The 23757-nt window shown below is 43.4% G+C and overlaps 1 protein-coding gene across 1 annotated transcript in view; it reads right to left on the bottom strand.

Moving 5' to 3' along the window:
- Positions 1 to 23757, bottom strand: part of TMOD4 (tropomodulin 4) — a 108345-nt gene that overhangs the window by 25009 nt on the left and 59579 nt on the right. The window lies entirely within an intron of this gene.

Here is a 23757-nt window from a genome sequence, read left to right as displayed (position 1 = left end):
AATTGATAGGTACTGGTGCATTCAATAAATAAACCTAGGGCTAGGAACCGTATTAAAAGTAAAGATGATGGCACACTGCATAAGTCAAAGTCATACACTATCAGTCTTTTCAGGTTGAGCCTCGACAACGCATGAGCTGTCTTTCTAGACATGCTGTATCTACTCTCTGGGCTTTCTGCACGCCCATTGCTTTTTATTGGTTCCTTCCTCCGCCTTTTGAAATTCCATTAGTTTCTTTGGTAAATAGCTTACACTATTCCTACCTTTTGCCTGTTTTGCTCCCGCCCTGGAGATATGGATCCTTTCACTATTGGCCGTATGTTGAGTTTCAGTTCACTACTTTTTTATTTATTTACCCTTCGTTGCAACTTTGGATATCATCCATCTGAATTTGGCGCTCTGAATCCTGTCTCGTTGGAGCAGTCCCATGTGAGCTGCTCAACTCAGTCTGTGTGTTCTTAATTTAAATGACTGTTTTATTAAGTTACATTTGCCGTACTTACGGCTTTCACTCCATTTTTTCATTTGTGTGACCATTAACACCATAACTTTCTCGTTGGTAGTCCGACAGCATATTGCTTTTCTTTTGGGGTGTGGGCTGCTACTACTATCGGCATCTCTGCTCTATCCCCTTTGTTAGTGTGGTTCCTTTTGGGATTTTTATGTTGCTACTAATCCCCTGGGTTGCAGGCAGTCGGACTGTACACCGGAGTCCCCATTCAAACCAAGGCACCACCAGTTGTGGTCACAGCAGACCATTTCAACGTCTCCTTACTCTGGTTCTTGTCTCCAAAAATACAGCCGCCATTCATCAGGCACTTACAGCACCTTCCCCGGACAAACCACCCCAACCCCCACTGAGAGCATACCCTGCTTTCCCAGCCCCAGCGGTGCCCCTCCCTACAAACCGCGCTAAGCTCCTCCTTCTAAGCTTCACAGGGGCCCAGGACGTGGCAGAGAAAACAGTTTGTGGAGACCAATAGGTTTCTAAACCTGTTCTAAGTGTGCTTGTCTGCTAAGAAATAGATTCTGTTAAAATTATATTCGGTAGGTAATCTTTTTTTATGGAAAATCTTTTGTTTCAAACATATGGCTGTCACTTTTAGTTACCAGCAATCACACCGGATTGACAAGTCTAGACCTATAGGCTTTGCCAGTGCTTGTTAATTGTGCAGCTCGGCACCCTTCTGTAATGGCATCTGGTTTCTCTGTAGCGTCAAATTTGTCTGTTGCTTGTATTCTGTATTTTATTGGCTTGCTGTTTCTGCATAGGGAACACACAGCATATGGTACAATGAAATCAAATCAGGTTGTTTGAACACATGCACTTTATGGGTTTTGCACCCTAAAGTGCACGTGGAACCTCAGAGCTGCCACTACTGCTCTTAAAACTATGCAGGAAAGAGAAACTCTTTCTCCTAACATCAGAAAGGTGTATGGGCTAGCATTGTTTACTGCCAAGTGCTTTTGCGGGTGGTATAAAAAGCCAAATGTGCCATAGTATTTTGTTTTCAAAAGTAGAGGCGGTTATCCTTTTGAATATCTACATGTGCGGCTTCATAGTTCCTACGAAGTCACTCGTGTGTGATTCCATCGGTCAGTTCTAGCTTAAATTAACTGCAGATTGCATTCTGGGACTTGCAGGTCACATTTTACACATACGAATCCTGACCTGCAAAGTGCTGATAGTTAAAATGCCATGACATGCTGAAGGTGTCTCACATGTGACACTGGACCACTCGGCGGGACGTATACTATGATCACATGGATTTTGTCATTGACCTTTTTAATCTGCACCTCATCATTGCTCCAATAGTTGTTCCATTTCTTATTAAACAAACAGCATAAATGTTGGCAAATCTGTTTCATTCCTTTTTTCATAAGTTATACATGGATCAGAATTTGTCTGTGCTAAAATAATATTACACACCTGAATCGTTTTATAAACAGCGGTGTCATAAGTTTATTGCATTTGTTCTTCCATTTTGCCATATTCTGGCAGCAAAATCTGATCGCAAAAATCACCAATGAGCTATTTCATATTAGAACGTTGGAAGCTCCATTGAAAACAATGGAGTAGCTCCGGGCTTGTAACGGCTGGTATAAGCCCAGGGCTCCAACTTTCCAATGCTTCTTTGCGGCTGTGAACAAAGGCTTCAGGGAGCCTGAGGGGATTTCAATCCCCTTGCGCTCCCTGAAGCCTTTGTTTAATTTGTTAGAACATTCTGCCCTCTAGTGGCAGAATGCTCTAATAGCCTTATAGCCCTTCGTAGCAGGGCTATACCAGCCATTAAAGTCCCGCTGCCTTGTTAAAAGTCCCTCGCCTTCGGCTCGGGCCTTTAATAGCCAGCATAGCCCGCTACGGCGGGCTATAAGATGCAAAAGTGGTACACATAAGCCTGACAATGCTTCAATCCCTGGCAGCACAGCGCCCAGGGTAATGTTCTGCATGGCTAAACACTTATAAGGTCCCAAAGGCGAGACCTATTGGCTATGCCAATGCTTGTTTATGATTGCTTTTCAGCTCTATATGCCTCTCAGGGTTGTGAGTTTAACACTTATCTTGCTGATTTCAAATTTCCTCGCATCGATCTCGATCCATTAGCCCAGCTGGAAGAGCCCACTGTAGCATCAAAAGAAAGGGAAGCCATTCAAAGGAAAAGTTCCCTTCTTTGTTTTCTTCTGTGTATTTTTTTTTCTTTGTTTCTATGTTTAAAACCAATACAAAGACACTGTTAGGAAAAAAGGTAAGGGAAGCCATTTAAATGCTGCCCTATATCAAAGGATTGTGGCCTACTGGCTTTATAGTATCCTTCTAAAACGTTTTCTGTAATCAAATTGTTGATTCCTTATTTAAAATGGTAACTATTTTCTGCAAACAAGAGAGGTATTTGAGAAGATGATGGCATCTATGCTCGCTCTTTTATCAAAACAAGATCAGACAAGGTGAGGCTCATCCAGAGCAATAGCCATATTAAATATAGATGTAAATATTTTTGGGAAGAATCTTTGTTGCTTACCTTAATCTGATTAAGCCAACATTTGTTACCCACCTATATGTCAGGTTGTGTAAAGACTAGACAAACCTGGAATAATGTAAGTAAGCTTGGCTCTAGGCTTAATTGATATTCCTGAGAAAACTCAAACGAACCACCTTGCACAAGATGCAAAAACGACATTCAATAAGGGCAAGAGGAAATATTTAACAAAGTTACTAGAAAAGACAAAATCAGGATTGGCAGGCTGTAACAAGCTGGAGGGGGGGACGCATCAAACATCTTAATTTGCCGTGGCGTAAAATTCATGACACTGGTGGACAACTTCCTACAGAAAGCGGACAAAGAATACATGATTGGGGTTGGTACAGGACTGGAAATTTTATAACAATTGTAAATATTTCAAACTTTTTTTATCGGAAACCCTTTGCTTTCAAATTTTGATTGTCATAAATTATTTATTGCGTGCTTCATGGTTGTGATAAACCAAATAAAGTTGTTTTTTTTGACTGACTGCAAGGATGAAAGTTAATGGCAAAGTATCAGCCAAGCTAGGTCTTACAAGGGACTAGACACCATAAACTAGCCCTATTTGCAGATGATGTACTTTGCTTAATAAAACTACCAGAGATTATTGTTAGACAGGTAGCAGAGGCCTGGGAACTCACGGTCACTCAGGTACTACGCAGGGCTCCTAATGCCAGACTGCTACCCATTTGGTGATTGCGACATTTTCTGCAGATATATTTTCTGATGGATCTGACGTAGTGGACAGAGGGTGGTTGTACAATTGCTGGGGATCTTTATCGCAACAATAAGTTTATAACTATGGGCGATGCACATGTTTTATTTCAGGTAGTACTGGACAGTTTTTGCAATACGCCAAGTTGTCCGGAACGGCTGAGGAATCTGGATAGATTTTCCTAGGGAACACATGGAGTCATAGACACTGATATGGTTACTGGACTCACGATTCAATAGGGGCTTGATACCCCAAATTAATAAAGTGTTAAGAGCTGACTGGCGTGCAGAGATGACAGTGGTGAGGGGAGGTGGACCGCAGTTTTGCACGTTCTGCTCACGGATGGGGGCTGGAGGATGGCTTGCACCCAGGTCAGGAACGTGGCTAGTAATGCCCACTTTAAGCTCACTCAACTTTATTATTTGCATCGTACTTACCCTACGCCACAATGGCTGCACAGACTTTTTGCCTCTCGTTCGAGGGCATTCTGTAGATACGGTAAGACCCCGGAAGCTTTCCTGCATATTGCATGGGATTTTCATACTTTGAAGAGGATCTTGGAGCTGGTGGTGCAAATACCCAGGGAGGATACACACATCCACATAGACTTCTCAATTTAACATTGTCTACTGGGAGTCCTTCCACATCCCAAGAGAGAAATAAATAAGGGTTCTTGTTGGGGTTGGTCCTGGTGAAGAGACGCCTGGCCATACACTGTGCACAGTGTAGGCCTACGGACATACATAAGTGGCGGGTGATCTCAGAGAGTGGGCAGTAGTGGAGGAATGAAAGCTAATCTTGATGCACACTGATGAACATGCAGAGAGGAACTTAGAAATCTGGGGGAAATGGTGGATCACTTGGGGAGGGTCAATCTACCAGGGGTGGGATCACCTCATGTCTCCCAGGCCGCTGCCCCAGAGGGGCCGCAGATGGATGCGACACTGACAGGAGAACTCTCTGGGAGATGGGGAGGTACCCGCAGACATGATGACAGTGAGGCTGCGGACTCCCTGAGGTACATTGTGGCTGTAGTTGCATGCCCCCCCACCCCACTTGGCCGGGGATGGGCATTGCAAGGCGCAAGCCTGCGGTGTAACTGTGTAGTGGGGGCTTTGGCTGCCTTTCCCCTGACCCCGCACGCTGCATTGTGGGATTTGGTTCTGTGTATTTGTGACTGACTGTACTGAGCTGCTGATAATTTTCAAATATGTTCTCTTTATTTGTTATGTTTGACACGTTGTCCTTCGTACGAATGTTAGAAGATAAATTGTGTGATTAATGGAGTGGAGCTGGGGCAGAGGGAAATACATGATGTAGAGTACGCAGGGCTATTCCTAATGGGTGGGACCAGATTAGAAGACAATGTGGCACTGGGGGTGTGGACCACCCTCACTGGATATGATGCTCTGCTGGGGCTAGACCCTGCCTGGGGTGAGAAACTACAATGAAATAGGACTTGGGTCTAATGCCTAGATTAGCTTAAGGACACTGCACCGCCAGTGAAGGTGAAGGCGGTAGGACCAGTCGGTATTCACAGTAGACGGTCTTACAATAGAATGTTTTGAAGTGTAGACTGTATGGTACATGTTTGTATTGGTTAAGTTTTGGTCATGCGTGAAAACCTTAGACATGGAATTGTAAAAGGTCTCATGTCTCCGCTTACTGCTCCTTTGGGTATTCTGACCAAAATGTCAATAAAAAGAAATTTTAAAAAACAAAAAATAAAACTACCAGAGAGCTTGCTACCTGACCTGATACTAGAATGCCATTGTTATTCTGACATCACTGGGATCAGAAATAATTATGACAAGCCCATGGGCTTGAGTGCATCGGGTACTACTGCAATTAAAAAAGCAGTCACTACTCATAGCTGGATTTGTTGAACCCAAACGTTTTAAGATGAGGACAATACATACCAGAGACAATCTAACAGCAGCGGATCAAACAATGATCACGTATACTCCATTGAAGACATTTGTAAGACGTGAATCAACAGGGAATGCCGCTGTTACTATGCCGATTGTGGTTGGTAAATAAAACTTTTGTAATATGTTGTCAATGTTACATAACTACATATCTTGCATTCTAGCCGGGGATAACGACCCCTTTTCCATTTAACTGTTGGATATCATTAGACCCCAATATGTTATATAAGTGTTGAATGAGTTTTGAATTTGATTGAGTTTCATAATAGGGGTGCTCATGCTCTGAAACAACCTTGCATGTTTACTTATTTATTTACTTACATTTTGTATCTCTCAGCATCACCAAGGTGGCATGGGTGCACTTTGCCGATAATCACACAGTTGATATAAATGTCCGCTACACTGAACAAGGTGTCACACTGAAAACTAAGATAATAAATGAACTATAGAAAAAAGAATCATAATGCATTCCTACAAGAAAAATGGGAGGAGCAAAGAGCGAAGTAGAGGGTCTACAACAAAGCTTCTCAATGTCTTCAGATACATTTCGAGGCACCCCACAATGAGCGTGCACGGCCCTTCTAAATGCATTTTATTCATCTAAAAGGAAAAGACGAAAATCACTTCAGGCTTTTCCTCCAGGTCCATATTAGATGGCAGTTCAGACAGGAGTGCTGACTTCTCCATCCACTGGAGGTGCGAGCATGTGCCCCCAATATCAGTCGAAAAGAGAATGTCATTCACCTCAATGGCGGCTATTTCAGTTTGTTCCCAGATGATGAAGCTAGCCACTTTGGTGGGTGATGGGATCTCATCTCTTTATCTTTAAGACTCCACTTAACATCTAGTTCACTAAGTTGTTGTTTTTGGGTCATATATATTAACAGACCTACAGTTTTTTCTTGTATTGGCTATTTCAGTTTCGCATTTTTCACTTACGTCTGGCTAATAAAACGTTAACGGAATACAGTAACCGGCATGTGTTTGTTACTGACATGCAATGATCTTCTAATAATCATCAATTGGCAAAGTAAGCTCGGAATGGGCTGAATGTTAAACAAAATATAGAACTTTCAACATAGGAGTTGTCTTACTTGTAGCGATGTTGAGAAAAAGAATAGCCACAACTAAAGAAGCTTTGGCAATAATAAGTAATTGGTACAGTGCTTCATCAGGCACAGTGAAGAGCTTAACAATAAAACATTCATCTTTACACACAATAAGGCACAAGAGAACCAACCAGAGGTGAAGTTTTTTAATCATCATTAGACACAATAAGGCATAAGAGAACCAACCAGAGAGGTGAAGTTTTTTAATCATCATTAGACACAATAAGGCATAAGAGAACCAACCAGAGGTGAAGTTTTTTAATCATCATTAGGCACAATAAGGCATAAGAGAACCAACCAGAGAGGTGAAGTTTTTTAATCATCATTAGACACAATAAGGCATAAGAGAACCAACCAGAGGTGAAGTTTTTTAATCATCATTACACACAATAAGGCATAAGAGAACCAACCAGAGGTGAAGTTTTTTAATCATCATTAGACACAATAAGGCATAAGAGAACCAACCAGAGGTGAAGTTTTTTAATCATCATTACACACAATAAGGCACAAGAGAACCAACCAGAGGTGAAGTTTTTTAATCATCATTACACACAATAAGGCATAAGAGAACCAACCAGAGGTGAAGTTTTTTAATCATCATTAGACACAATAAGGCATAAGAGAACCAACCAGAGGTGAAGTTTTTTAATCATCATTAGGCACAATAAGGCATAAGAGAACCAACCAGAGGTGAAGTTTTTTAATCATCATTAGGCACAATAAGGCATAAGAGAACCAACCAGAGAGGTGAAGTTTTTTAATCATCATTAGACACAATAAGGCATAAGAGAACCAACCAGAGGTGAGGTTTTTTAATCATCATTAGACACAATAAGGCATAAGACAACCAACCAGAGAGGTGAAGTTTTTTAATCCTCATTAGACACAATAAGGCATAAGGGAACCAACCAGAGAGGTGCATTTTTTTAAATGATCCAGCAAAAGGATTGCAACAGGAATACATAACTAAATAGAGAAAGCTGCAAGATGGTTTTACTATATTACTGGATGGGAGAAATAATCTATTAGTTTATGTCTCAGCCGAGTGCACTAAAACAGGAGCAGAACTTGGCTCGAGACAATATCGAGAAATGTGAAGTGATTTTGGGCAAGGGTGGTATGGATTTAATAGATGAACAGGAAAACAACTAGCTAGAGTAATAATTGAACCACTATTTTAATAGCAATTAACAATCCAATTGAATGCTAACGTTTTTTATAAATATTGAGGAAAAGTAACTGTTAGAGCCTTACCCTTTATCTGCCTGACTATCAAAAGGCTAATTAACATAAGCATCTGATAGCTCACAATCAGTAATTAGCCTTAAATAGATGGGAACAGGTGTGAAGTGTGTTAATAAACTGTTTTTTTCCATGCATTTTTTCCATGCATCCTTTTATCTGCCATAAATGCACACAACTCACCCCTTGATTTCTACAACTTATGTCTGACATTAGTTTTTATTTAAAATCAGTTTTCATACACCAAGAGGTAACCTTTGGTGCATGGGGAATTTATACATTATATATTACCATGACTTTCACCAAAAAACAAACAAATTCTGGGAAAGCATGAAAAAGAGAGTCAACTCTACTTTACTTACATAGCGGGACAGCCAAAATAGATGGAATAGTCTGAGATACTCAGAGTAACACACAGAAGCTTTATTAATTTTGTACTGTCCAGTTGAGAAAGTGTATTATAAACATTTGTGTATGGAATAAGGTAATAGTCAGTCCAGTGGATTTCAAATGAATTAGACCAGCAAAAATGACAGGAGAGGACCTATTCAGAGGTAACATATTTCCTTATTGAAATTGACTTTGAAACATATTGAGTCCAGTTTAAGGCAATGTGAAGCTCTAGAAACACATGATGCATCCCTTAAAGACAGGTATATCGGGAACATATCCCAAGAATGGCTTACAGGGATGTGATCATCAAAGAATAGATACCATCACACACATTTAAAATAATATAGTGAGGCAACATTATTTATATTAATTACCACAAATGGTTTCTCCCTTCAAAGGATTTGTGAACACGAATCACAAATAAATGTGGAAAATTATTTGGCAATGGTGTTGTCCGATGCTCTTCCCCACTTATTTTTGCAAAGAATAACTCTAACAGTGAATGGTTGCAGTATTATCAGGTAAAATCTCCAGATTTGATAAGAACCTTTCACTTTATTGAGAGCAAGGGGCATGGCACACTAGGAAACGGCCTAGTGGTGTTCCAGATTCATAGTAGCAAACTATCAGTCCCATCCAAACTCCAACCAGTGTGGGAAAGGTACCGAAAGAGGAAGACAACATTTTAATAGGCATTGGCACAGTCAATAGGGCTCGCCTATGCAAGAGCTATTGGCTTTTCCAATATCATTTAGCCATGTTGTACAACAGTGTGGCGAATGCGCAACTTATTTCAGTTACCTATAATGGTGAATTCCAAGGGCTTTTAGAATTTAAAATGTAAAGTACATTTTTACCTAATTATAAGGTCACTTTAAACTTTCTTTTGTTCTGTGAATTTCTGTGTTCTTTTTTAATGTTGAGTAATATATTATTACCATACCTAATGCAAGGGGGTGTCATTTTGAGTAATGCAGACATTCTGGCTTTGCCAAAGGGTCAGAATATTAACATATAAAAAGCAGACCTATTAGCTTTGCCCAAAGAGCCCACAATAATTTATCAATGACCGTAATTCAATATTTTAAATAAAGCAAACATTTAATCAAAACAACTATTGTGTTTAAGTCGATCTTTAACACTCTTCAGGCCACATAATGTGGAAATTTGACCAACCACAAGAGGTCCCAGGACTGCAGCTGGTGAGCATACAGCTTGGAGTAATTTGAAAAGGATGGGAAGCTATCCTGGGGTCATCCATTCAATGACCAAGGAGACTTACTGTATTTTCTAAACATTCCTGCAGGCTGCTGTGCTCCTGCAGCCTGCATCCCCTCAACAACAATTATAATGATATAGTTCATGGTGCCCCTGCCCCTCCCAGGGGCACCATAAGAAGTATAATATTGAACTCAAAGCCCACGCTGGGCATTATATGGAGCCCCTGGTCAAGAGCAGTGATTATCTAATGAGCAGCATTGCTGCTTCTTTAATGAAGCAGTGAGGCCACAACTCCCGGGCTACCAATTGTTTGTTGCCCGGCACAGCTTTTTAATAATATATATATATCTATTGTCAGCGCAGGGAGCCTGCACCCGCACGACTGAGGCGGCTACCACACTGCCAGCACAATCAGTGCTGGCGTGGGAGCAGACACCTTTCTGCTCCCTGCCCAAATTTAAATAATATGTGCTTGGTGTCCAGGGGATTGGGTCCCAGGACCCATTCTAACAGCGACACCAGCGAGGAGATAGGGGCCCGCGGGGGCAGATCAAATTTCGAGCAGGAGGCTCCACACATGGCGTCTCCTCAAATTTTGATCAAAATTTAAACTGTGCCTGCCCTACCCAGGGGAAAAGGGAGCCCGCCCTTTTTTTTTGTGGTACATTTCAATGGGGGAAAAAATTATTCTGGCCCTAGGGCCAAGGCATAGGAGAGAGGTAAGGGTATGTCGACCTAGCCTCCCTATATGATGATTTGTATTCAGGACACGGGAACCGAGTCACCTAGTGCTAAAATGGCTGCCGCAACATTTTTGTTGATGTTGGCGGCAGCCAATCCGATCTTCTCTTTTGATCTGCCGATACCACTGTACTACAGCGGCCCAAAATATCTATACATTTTTTACTTACCGCTCAAAAACTACTGAACGTATTTACACCAAATCTCAAAAAGCACGCTTTCTCAATATCATCAGAGGTTAAGGTTTTGTTTTCTGCCAAATTTGGTGTAATTCGGTCCAGCCGTTCAGGCTGGTGCTCTGTTTAAAATTCCTATGGGAAATTGCATGGGGAAACACGCTTTGGGATGACACCTTTTTCCCTGTAACTGCCTGACAGAACACCCCGAAACTTTCCAGGAAGGAGCAGAGGTGGATGAAGCTTTTTAGGGACAGTTTTGTGAAATGGCACTATGTATGCTAACCTTGATGAGATTGTGGTTGTTTATATTTGGGAATGATATGAAGGTATCACGATCTTTAATAGTCACTAATAGAATACCATACCAACAAATAGATATAGATTTACTGTAGATTTCTTTAGGCTTTCAGGCAACATTAAGAAACACAAATGGCAGCAATGGTCAACTTTCATATGCAAAAGGGATTTTTGTGCTAAAAGTTGATGCAAATGGAGTGTAAACATCATCGCATCGAATCACATAGTGCCACATACCCGCTAATCCATTCAAAGGGGGGCAAAACGGGATGAGAACAGAGAATTCCATGCAAAGCAAGATCTATTAAAATAAGACCTGGTTTTCCTAGGAATCCCAGTGCCAAATGAAACCAGGCGTAAACAATAAGCATGCAACATATTGTATGCCTGCACTGGGAACGGCTCACTATTGAAAGGGGGATGAGCTGTTTGGAGCCTCTGGTCTGCCTTTCACTTTGTAGGAGTCACCCCGGATACCTTATAAAAGGGTGGTAAAAAAGGAGGGGGAGAGCCTCTATAAACCCTATAGAGCCTGGACTAAACAACTAGAAAACAACAACAAAAACAAGGTTCTACCAGGATAAATCAAAGGAAATCTAATATGAGGTAGACTTATTATTTGTCGCCTCAATGATGCAAAGGGAATAATTCTTTATTGTTCTTATAGACTATGTTTAAATTGTAATGGAGGCATTGTTGTACTGCAGAAAAAGAAGACACCAGCAGCAAAGGTATTTTCTTATAAAAATGTACATATTCTGATTAGGCCTGCCTACTTTACAATATACATCAATTCAACATAATTTAAGAAAGCGTAAACATCCAGATAAGCGGTGTATCCGCAATGACGGACCGAAAACCTTTGTTGGTGGTGTCTTAAGAATGGCCAGCACCAGGTAGGAACGGCTAATTATGAGAGACCAGCTAATACAATACACAACTCAATTGCATAGAACTATAACTTTAATATAAGTCTATGAAAACATTTGAATGATGTGCTTGCTCTTCTCATTAGGCGTTGATGCTGGATAATGTAGGATGACGTGTTTCGGCCCTTTGCTTTGTGGCTTTTTCTGCAGTACAACAATGCCTCCATTACAATTTAAACAGAGTAGAAGAACAATGAAGATTCGATCCCAAGGTGTGTCCTTTGGACCATTGAGGTGACAAATAATAAATCTACCTATTATTTGATTTCCATTGATTTATCCTGCTAAAGCCTTGTTTTTATTGTTGTTTACCTTACAAAAGGGGGCAGATATCGCCCAGCCAGCAGGTGACACACAGCAATTGCGCCCACCTTTTGGGGGGATGCTTGGGGCGCGGTTCCCTGGGACTCCCTTCCCCCCATCCAACGGGCGACAAGGGGGGCACACTCTTTGTGCCTTCTCCAAATCGTGAATAACCAGTGTACCTCCTAACAGTCTTTTTTAACAAATTTTATTGAGTTATCTCAAAAACATAGGCACAAAAACGTACCCAAAGAAGGCTGCAAGTGGACAGATTGAATTCAAACTTAGTACTTAGCAGGATATTACAGTTCCATAGTGCATCAACAATAATCTGCAAGCAAAGGAGAAAAGGAACCAGTGTACCTCCTAACAGTCTCTTAGCCTACACTCTTGTCTGTAATATGGCACAAAGCAAATGGATTACTTAATTTGCTTGAGGCCAAGTCTATATGCTAAGAGCATTCCCCTTAGGATAACATTTAACACTGGCACAATCTGTGCAATAGAAAGGCCGCACAAGCATCTGCATCCATTTCTGTAATACCAAAGAGCCTCAGGGGACACAAAAAACAGGTTTTAAGGTTTCCTGGACCCAGTGAAAATATATAAAATACATAACGGTACTTATTTCTCTCGTCTACAAGGAACCCCATCCTGGCTCATTGGACACTGGTGCAAAGGTTTCTTGGTGGTCGTTCCAGGCTCCCCTACAAAGGCACCACAGTTCGGCTATTTAGGAGCCCTTCTATCGTCGATGGGTGCCTATGTTTAATTTTACAGGCCCCTGGCGCCTCTTCCCGACTCAAATGACAATAGTGCTCGTCCCTATTAGCCATGGGAACCACTCCTGGCTGTAGGACGCCACTGCTTGTCCCCCCCCCCATGCTCTGGGACCAACTCTAGGCTCTGAATTCACTAGTGCAACTCTTTCCAGGCCCAGGGAGTTCAAAGCATACAGTGCCACATCTCTGTTGGCCCCCGGGAGCCACTCATGACCAGGGTGGGACTGGGCATAGTGGGTCCTGGGCGTTTTCCCAGTGGGCCGTAAGGGTGGGGGCCGGTTTTGTTACTGGGGGCAGGTTTTGCTACAGAGCTGCAATATTGGCCCCTTGTACCAAAAGCAGGAGCGGTGCAGCGGGGCGGTGCTTCTCACTAGCATCCCCCCCTTACCAGGGCCGGTCGAGCAGATTGCCAGGGCTGGTTGCTGTTCCCAGTCCAGCCCTGCTCATGACTTGGTGCAAGTGTATACGTCTAAGGGCCTGGGATTTCCCTTCAGTCTCTACAGAACCACGACGCAGGTCTCATCATGCAGGAAAGAGGACACCAGGCTCGATGGTGCTGATTTTAGCAGTCCTGGCCCAGTGCCCCTGGCACTGCATGAGCTGCTGACCTTAGGGAATTAGAAAGAGCTGGGCGCCCTCTCGCACAGTCTGGGGAGAGGTGTGTAGTCACAGTCCGATGAGTGAAGGGAGAGTGAATACGGTGAGCGGTACACCCAGCCAAGTGGAGGTTGCTTGCATCGAGGGAGAGGCACCCAAAGTGATCCTAACAATTATGCTACTCTGGCTCTGTCCGAGCAGGCAGGCTCAAGTCTGGTTTCAGAGCAGGATGGTTGCTATGACCCAAGCATGTCCCCTTTACCTGGGGATCTGATCAAGAAGGAATGCTTACTAGGGGAAATGTCGGGATTCTGAGCATGACTTGGAGTAAAGAACGCCAGATGTCTGTCTGCAACAAGACTTGCGTGGACAAGAACTCAACATGAGTTACATATGTACAATTACTGACTGTCTCCCCACTGCATGTTTAAATCAAAACGTATCACAATGAACTTGATCTCAACCTGACAAGAGCGCACTACACCATACGATTCCTTGGGCACTAGAAAGCAATGTTAAACAGCTCTCGATGTGCACCAGAACTCAATGCACCAGTGTAGGAAAGTGGGATCTGCTTTCATGTTTACGCCCACTTTTTGCCTGGTGCTATGCTGTTGCCGACTAGTCTCACTGGGTCCTGCTAATCAGGACCCCAGTCTCTGTGCTTTCTCCCCTAAATTGGTATGTTAAGTACTTAGGTACATCCCAGATTGCACACTGGTGTACCCTTATCAGTCCCCAGTATATGGTACTGAGGTACCCAGGGCATAGGTACACCAGGGGTTTGCCATGGGCTGAAGCATGTATTATGCCACCTATGAGAGACCACTCAAACTGTAACTACAGGCCTGCCATTGCAGCCTGTGTAAGCTGGTACTAGTACCACTTACGAAATATATAGGTTTCCCTATATCTAAGGTCACTGCACTTAAAATCTATAAGTCACCCCTAAAGTAGGCCTTCGAATCCTGAAGGCAGGGTGCTCGGTTCTAAGTGTGAGGGTGCCCCTGCATGAGCAGGACACCCCTACAGCTTTCGGAGTCCATTCTCCCGAGCTGTAAGTGCATCAGCCAATATGATAGATAAAGTGGCCATGCGTCATTACGCGATGACTATCTCTAAACTGGCTGTAACGAACCCTATCATGTTTGGTTTTAAACATGTTAGAATCATACCCCCACACCATAAACGGTGTGGGAGGTATGATTCCATGCACTGTAAAGCTCCTCTGGGAGGCCCTCAGTGCTCCCGGTACCAGTCTTCTAGACCCGGACAACACAACATGGCTGCTGCCGACCAGAGACATGATTCTGTCCTGCTGCTGAGCCGAGCAAGGGAAGGCAGAACAATAGGTATCCTGTCACAGGGAGGTGTGACCACCTCCCAGACAGGGTTTAGTGTATTGGGGCCAGGTGGGAGCGCTTGCCAGCACCACTCAATCTGCTTGAAGGGCACACTTGGTGCCCTCCTTGCATAGTCCAGCTCAAACCAGCTCAGGAAGCCGATGGCTCCCACTCTGGCGCAAAACTGAACAAAAGACATGGGAGTATCCTCCCCACTGTCCGACCCCTAACCTGGGAGGGAACCCTGAAAAGTCCCAACCCTTTCCTTAGGGTACTTAAGGGCTTACCAAAGGGTGGGTCCCTAGATTCATCGTGGGACAAGATTCATTTCAAGACACCACTTCTTCTTCGACCTTCTGGGCACTCTGGATTTCGCTGGACTTCGCTCTGGGCATCAAGACTGCAACTGGGAAGACTCTTGCTGCTCCTGATCTTGTCGCCCTGCTTGTCTGCTGCTACGTCCATGCCGGTGCTCCATACAGGAACCTTCAAAGGCCTGTGGGCTCCCTTGAAGTGAAGAAGTCACTTCCCTGCATCTGCAGGCACAGCAACTAAGCTTACCGGTCTGCTGATCCTGGGCTCCCACGGACTCCGAAAAGCTCAGCAACACAGGTGGTGGTTCTTCACATCCATCGAGGCCTGCCCTGTCCTCTCACCAAGTTTGAGGCCAGTATCCCTCGTCGGAACTGCAGGAACTGAACCCCTGTGCACCACATCAACTTGCAGTTATAATGGCTTGTTGCCTTCCTTCCACCAAGATCTTCGGGCTTCACGTAGTCCCATCCTCAAGCATCTCCTGTGACCAAGATCTTCATCCTCACAGCATCACTTGCACCATGGGCCTGCATCTTTGGTAAGCTGCTGGAGGTTCTCTTGCTACTCCAGTGCCTCCGGCCTGTGGGTCCTCCTGAGGGTCTCCTTTGATTTCTATGGCTCCCCTGATTGCTTGGGGTCTGCCCTGACTCCCCTGCTTGTGGTGAGTCACCAGGACCTTTCTGGTCCCGACACTGTACCTTCTTCGCTTACCACGCTGGTTGCAGTTGCAAAGGCTTGTTGGTGCTTCTGACAGACACCAGCCCCTCAACTCTCGACATCTGACGTGGCACAGCTCGTGCCCGGCTCCTGGTCTTCCACAGCGTCATCTGGTCCACACAGCTGCAGTTTCAAGGTCACCATCAACTCTCCTGCAACACTCGACTTCAGTGGGCATTCGTCTTCTGGGCCTCCTGGGCACTTCCAAGTGGCATAGACACTGTCTCCTCTGCTTGCAGGTACTTCTCATTCTGAAACCACCTTTGGGTTTCATCGTACACTTTCACTCTCTCCAGCAGCGGCATTTTCCTTAAGTCCTTCATTGAGTTTAACAGTTGTTTCCGACGCCATTTCACACCTAAGCACCTGGCTTCCCTGGTGTAGGTATCCTGGTTCCTAGGGTATCCATTGGTGGGGTGGCTCTCCAACCTTCTATCTTCCACGGGGTTTCTTCACGGTCCACTGGGAAGGGTCCTTCTTCTTTAAAATTGCAATCACAACTTACCCATTGACTTGTATTGAGCCCGCTGTCGTGTTCCCACTCTGCAAACGGCCTCCCTCTGTGCGGTTCCTGGTTACTTGCCTCGGGTGGTTCCTTGGGTCCCCGGCACTTCTACGTCTTCTGGGTATAGTCTTGACTCAAATCGTGGTTCGCATACCACTATTTTAGTATATGGTTTGCCCCCCTCGGTGACCACTGTGTATTTCGTGCTACTTACATGTTTCTATTGAAAAGTACTGTGTGCATTGTGTATATCTCCGGCTAGGAGAAATCTGTATGTGTTAGTGTCTTATAATAAATACATATTTTTATAAATACCATGTGTGGTTCTTTTCCACTTAATCTATATCAATAAGATTATGTTCTGGTAAAAGAAGCTGGTTTACACTCCTTCTGGACTAAGCCTCTCCACAGCTACCACTTAGAGAGCTTTCTAAGGCTGTCTAAGACCACTAAAATCACCCTTAGGGTTGTCTGGATTTGTGCAAGGTGCCCACTTACATAAGTGTACACCATATACCAAGCTAGCTTCTCACAACCAGACCATAACATTTACCAGAACTCAACATTGACCTGAACACTAGTCGTCAAGGTGCACCAGAGCTCAATGAACACTGCACTGCTCCCTAGTCCTCAACCTGCACCACAACAGGGTTTCAGAAGTCAGTGTGTACCAGGATTTGACGAGTACCACCTATCTACAATCACCAGAGCACAACGTACACCTGAGCTCTATGCAAAGTAGTACTTATCGGGTACTATAATGCATTGTTTGCGAGATGAGTGAGCACCACATCCAAACATGCAACAGATCCCAACATACACCACAACGTATTGTTCACCAGACTTGAATCTGCAGCAGAACCCAAAAAGAACCAGAACTTAAAATGCACTGGAATTTAACCAACAACGTTTAAAACTTGAGTAATTACAATCCCCTGCAGAGATACCCATTCTGTTAAAGGTGACTGAAAAGAACTGCATTCACATACAGTCTGTTCTATCCCTTTTAAATCAAGCTTTTAGGATCACTTGATCACCTTCTCAGGGTTGAATGGGATTCTAGATGTGATCTGACCAGAGTTGGTTGTGCATTCAACATCAGTGGCTACTTTATTCTGTATAAATTAATCAATAATAATGCATTTCAAATTTACGGCTCGTAAACCATATTTAACAAGTATTAACGTTCGAAAGTGTTTTGTGTTTGCAAAGCAAGTACTGAGCAAATTTACAGGGTTTGTGACTGCAGAAAACTTCTTTACAATGTAACAAAGCTCTTGTATCAGTTGGAAAGTATTACTTCCCTCTTATTTGTGAGTTGCAAACTGAAGTATCAATGGTTGTGACGTCAACTGGGGTGGGAAGATATTGATCAGTCACCCACCCACGAATTGGGGTGGTAACCAATTCGTAAAGAGGAAGCTATCCCCCAGGCACTACTTCGCTCTGGGAATCATGCCAGATGGCCTCTGCGGTGCAGCAGACAGTCCTCAAAGGGACAATAATATATCTCCTCCCCGGATGTCTTCCCTACCTTCCAGCACTTTCTTTAAAGCTTCATCTATCCCTGAGGTGGACAGGAACTGCCTTAAAGAAACTTAAGATGCGAATGCAGGAGTGAAGACTGCTATCCATCGCAGTGCCCAATCTCTGCATTTGCATTCATTCACAAGGGGCTACAAAATGCATTATTTCTCTTTAATATCCCTTAGGCATGAGAACTTGCACCTCCTGCAAACATACATTTTGTGATGAGTCTGATCAGTTCTTCGGCTGTATTGCCAAGTGGATGTTAATTTTCAAACAAGTTGGTGTACAATTTGCACATTCTACTTCGCCTATTACCATTAGTACAGTGGGCCCATAATCATATCATTTTATTTATTTTTATTGGAAAAAGTACATAACATTGGAGGTGACCAATCATCATGTACATTCAATAAACAGAAAAACATTAGTGGAGAAAAAAAACTTTCCATTTATCTGCTGGTTTACATTAGTTTTGGAATAAAGTAAAAAGGAAAAGTTAAATTCAGGACATTTTTGTAACCATCCTGCATTTTGAACCGTGGAGGTGCTCATGGGCTGGCACTCCTACACCCTGCATTTTCAACTGTGGAGGCCCTCATGGGTTGCCACTCCTACACCCCGCATTTTGAGCCGCGGAGGCCCTCATGGGTTGCCAATCCTACACCCTGCATTTTGAACTGTGGAGGCCCTCATGGGTTGCCACTCCTGCACCCTGAATTTTGAACTATGGAGGCCCTCACGAGTTGCCACTGCTACACCCTGCATTTTGAACTGTGGAGGCCCTCATGGGTTGGCGTTCCTACACCCTGCACCTTGAACCGTGGAGGCCCTCATGAGTTGGCACTCCTACACACTGCATTTTGAACTGTGGAGGCCCTTGTGGGTTGCCACTCATACACCCTGCGTTTTGAACCGTGGAGGTACCCATTGGTTGCCACTCCTGCACCCTGCATTTTGAACCATGGATCCCTCGTGGGTTGCCACTCCTACACCCTGCATTTTGAACCATGGATCCCTCGTGGGTTGCCACTCCTACACCCTGCATTTTGAACCTTGGAGGCACTCGTGGTTTGCCATACCTGCACCCTGCCTTTTGAACCGTGGAAGTCCTCGTGGGTTGCCACTCCTGCACCTTGCATTTTTTACATATATGCATGCCTAACACCATGCAGATAGAAATCAGGTGCTCATTTTTTATCTGAGTGGTTTCAGTTAGTTCTAGGAAAGTCTTTAATCGATGTGTTTATCGGTTTGTATGATGTGAAGTTAACCGAGCTTAAATCTAATAAGTGTACATTGGTGCCCAAGTAAGTTGTAATCAATTTTGGAAGATATTTACTATGGGTTTGTGTGCCACAGTGTATGGGTGCGTGTGCCACATAGCCTTCACTATTTGTATCGGGATTGGGTAGTTCGGTGTTCAATGTCTCAGCAGGTCTCTATCTATGCCACACAATGTAAGTAAGGATTATGCTGCAATGTTGTGTTATATTTCTGCCAAATGTATGGGAAGGGTCTACGGCATGGATGTACATTTATAGTGATATTTCTGTAGCACAAATACAGCTGTGACACAAAAACAGTGGGCTTTGGCATGAGAGGACATTTACAAAAGGCAGGTAACAGGTGGGTTTTTATTTTTTGGGATGAAGGTACTTTTTGAAGAGATGTGACTTCAGTTCCTTTCTGAACTGGGGGGTAGGATTAGTTCTGATATAAGGGGGCAGCACAACATCTTGGGTGCATAGAGGGAGATGTCCTGCCTTATGTTTTTTCCATTGTGCATTTCTTTATTTTCAGTCTGGAGAAGTCATGGTTTGGGGTTATATATGCTTGAGGTGGTTACTTGCTGGTCAGCCAGGTATGTGCGGGGTGTTGTTTCTGATGCCATTGCAGGTTAAGTAACTGGTCTTAAAATGATGCGGGCCAGGAAAAGGGTAATGTAGTTCAGTTCAGCAATGAGCTGATGTAGCCAATCACGTTTGAGCATAGATGCTGCATGTGGTAGAGTGAAGGATGCCTTTCATGAGGACAAATAAGGTGTCAGGGAGGCTTATGTGCAGATGGTTGTCGCCATTCAAGTGGGAGAGGATCAGGGCGTGCATTGCTGCTCTGAAGTTGGCTTCTTATCTGAACAAATGTAATTTTTAGTTTTAAGGAGAGCTGCTACTATGCTGGCATGGTTTTCTTGGCTATGTGTTCTTTGAAGAAGAGGTTTGGGTCAATGGTGAATCTAAGTGAGTATGTATTGGCTACCCGCTGGTTATATAGGTTCATGATGGAAAGCCAAGGTTGTAACTATTGTTGCTTGATGTTATCGCCAAACAGGAAGAATTCGTTCTTTGTGGGTTTGAGCTTTAGGTAGGTGCTTGACTTCCAATTCTGGATTTGTTTGAGGGAAGTTGTGAGTCACTGCATATCATTGGAAATGGATAGTTTGAGGTAAAGTTAAGGATTGTTGGCATAGGGAATATAGTGGATCCATAGGGTACTTTGCAGGAGACGTGGAAGTTCTGGAACTATGGGTCTCTATCAGGTTGAGAAGGTGGTGGTTGATGATGTAGCATATGACGGAGGAGTGTCAGATAAATGCATGCATTTTCCCACGGTCTGTATTAGTGCACGGTCATCTACTAGATCAAAGGCTGCAGAAATGGCCCAGATTTCACAATGAATGAGGGTAGAGTTTCATCTTCATGGAAGGTGGCCTTGAGTGAAGTTAAGGATGTTGAGGAGTTTGGCAGGAGAGATGAGATCGAAGGCTGTCAACTGAAATGGGGAGCAGTAGGCGAATGGAGCAAGTGTATTTCTGATTCATATTATCAATGTGGGACCCAATGTTATCAATCTGCCCAATGAACAGGTCATGGATGACTCTGACCTCATTGACTCACTAGTGGACTGACTGAACTGGGTAAGGCTGATACCAGCCTTGCTCAGTTCTGTACTTCTATTTGCCCTTCTGATGATGATCGCCTGCAGAAGGTGGCTTTACTTGGGGATTAGGACCAGCGTGCAGAGCACGGACCAATTTCCTATACAGAATCATCCTATCAAAAGAATGATGCATTATGGGAAATTGGTCCGTTTCCATTTTTCTCTTTCTGGGTATGAACGTTTTCTTTCTGACGGTTGTTGGGTGTACCATGGTTGTGAGAATTTTGCTTTGAGGGTGATGTGCTCAATGGTACACTGATTTCTACTTTGTTTTTCATGATTGTGTTGCACACATGGAGGAGTGTTTTGATATTTGATGCCAGCTAGTGAGAGTTTGACAAGTGGCTGATTTCTTTTTGGAGGTCATCCATGGCAGAATTTGGAGTGAGTGAAATGTTTATTTTTACATTATGGCTGTCCTCAAAGCACAAATATGGTGTGCTGGAAGAAGGGGTTGTTACTCTGTTGGTGTGATGCTCGACTGTGCTGTTGGTTTGACAGTGCTCTGCTAACTGTATGTGTTCTGTACGTGCATATTAGTGTGTAAGGGTTGTATCTAACTTGTGCTCTCTGACGATACCCATTTAAATGAAGAAATTACACTCCTATCTCAAATTAGGGCCACAAACAAAATCTGTTCCCCAACTCCAAATGATCATGCAAACTTTCAATTTGATTCCCACAAATCTATAGAAGCCGGGAGTTGGATCCAGAGAGAACTCCAGAATTCACTATATTAAAAAGTCTAAATATTTCAGACAGAGCCCATATAATATCCAGCAAGCCACAATGGGCTCAGAGACAGACCTTGACCAAGAATGGATCACTAAATAAAGGCAACATAAAATATTTAAGGAATCTACACTTGCGCCCAGTTAAGGCTTCAATTTCCTTTAAACCATATGAATCATTGATTTATCCTTTTCTGGACATGTCCTTAGCATCAATGTTTAGCAGTCTCAACACTTCCAGACCTTTAAGGTAGACAACCACAAACTCCCTTGTAGAACTCTTTTTTCTACTTAATCACTAAAGTAAGCCGTGATTTCAGAGTGAACAATCACAGTGTATGGCACCTTTGTAAAGAACTTTCATGAAAACATGAACACTGACAGAAATTTAGAGTCCTCCTCAAGACTCATTTCCATCCTCTCCAAAGTCAATCTTCAAGGTCTTCCTAACTCTTTTAAATTCTCGGGTTCAAACCATGTAAAGCCCAACGCAACATCAGTGTGTAGGGATTAGAGCCCAGTGCAACATCAATGTGTAAGGATTAGAGCCCAATGCATCATCAGTGTCTAGGGATTAGAGCCCAACGCAACATCAGTGTGTAGGGATTAGAGCCCAACGCAACATCAGTGTGTAGGGATTAGAGCCCAACGCAACATCAGTGTGTAGGGATTAGAGCCCAGTGCAACATCAGTGTGTAGGGATTAGAGCCCAATGCATCATCAGTGTCTAGGAATTAGAGCCCAACGCAACATCAGTGTGTAGGGATTAGAGCCCAGTGCAACATCAGTGTGTAGGGATTAGAGCCCAATGCATCATCAGTGTCTAGGGATTAGAGTCCAAAGCAACATTAGTGTATAGGGATTAGAGCCCAACGCAACATCAGTGTGTAGGGATTAGAGCCCAACGCAACATAAGTATGTAGGGATTAGAGCCCAATGCAACATCAGTGTATAGGGATTAGAGCCCAATGCTAGAGCCCAATGCAACATCAGTGTTTAGGGATTAGAGCCCAATCAGTGTATAGGGATTAGAGCACAATGCAACATCAGTGTGTAGGGATGGTTAGTTCAAAGTGCTCGGAAAGCAGAAGAATGTAACATCCAACAACATTTATTGCAAACCAGAACCCAGCCTGAACCCGAATTTATTATGCTCTAGAACACAGTGTGTAACACTTTGTTTGCCCAGAATTCCATGGGCACCATATCTCTGTTTAAAAACACCATGGATGGCAAATTATCACCAAACTCTCAGGTTCGCGCATGATTTTGCCACCCCACAGCCAAGCACTTTTATCAAAAAGCTTTCTAAAAGCGTTCTATCGATGGGAGTATGTGGAGTGCCCATTTTAACTTAATCTCACCTACGATAGTCTCTATTGTTTACAATTTAGTCTATACACTATTAAAAATGCCACCTGGAAGATTGCTACTCTTCAAATCAATGCATATTTCTGAATCCACTTATATAAAAACATTACAATTTACGTTTGTAGGACCAAATATAATGCTCCTTCGTGTGATGTGGAACACACTTAATTGTGAAATTCTGACAGCCAGAAAAAAACAAAGCTCTCCTAAAATGTCCTGCGTGGATAAACAGGCAAGACAATGAGCCACTGAGAAATGCTCTCCCTGGTGAGAGTGCACCCAATATTCCCGTTCGCCAAAATTCTTCATACAAAAAATTCAACATGCAGCAAAATTCAGGCGTAATTGAGAGTTTGGCAGATGGAACAAACGTGGTGAAATAAGTGTATTAAAGCAGATGGCACTTGCAACACTGCGGATGAAATATCCACCACGTTTGAGACCGAGGATCCCGTCCGCCAAGTTCTAGATAAGCGCACAGTCTGGACTGGAACACTGGACTGCACTAAAAGTCAACTGGTAAAAGAACTAAGCAAAGCTTAGAAATCTGTGTGCACCAGAACATACATATATAAGGCCTCAAGATGTACCAGAACGCAATGTGCTTAATGAATCAAGGTGCACCAATTCAGATATGTAAACTGGTATAAGAGCAGAGCGTAGAGCTAAACTCAGTCAAAACAACAATACTTGAGGAGGGTTATCTTAGTTGGTTGGATCCTAATATACCCACAATTGTTGTCTTAAACTCAGTCATGACAGTAGTCTGCAGACTGGCATGTGGCTGATTACTTATGACCATGCCCATTGGCAATATGAGGCACAATTGAACCAAATTATGTGTCAGAA

Source organism: Triturus cristatus, chromosome 12, assembly GCF_964204655.1.
Source record: "Triturus cristatus chromosome 12, aTriCri1.1, whole genome shotgun sequence".
Taxonomy (NCBI): Eukaryota; Metazoa; Chordata; class Amphibia; order Caudata; family Salamandridae; genus Triturus; species Triturus cristatus.
Note: the sequence above shows the minus strand (reverse complement) of the source record. Positions and strands in the feature narration are given on the sequence as shown.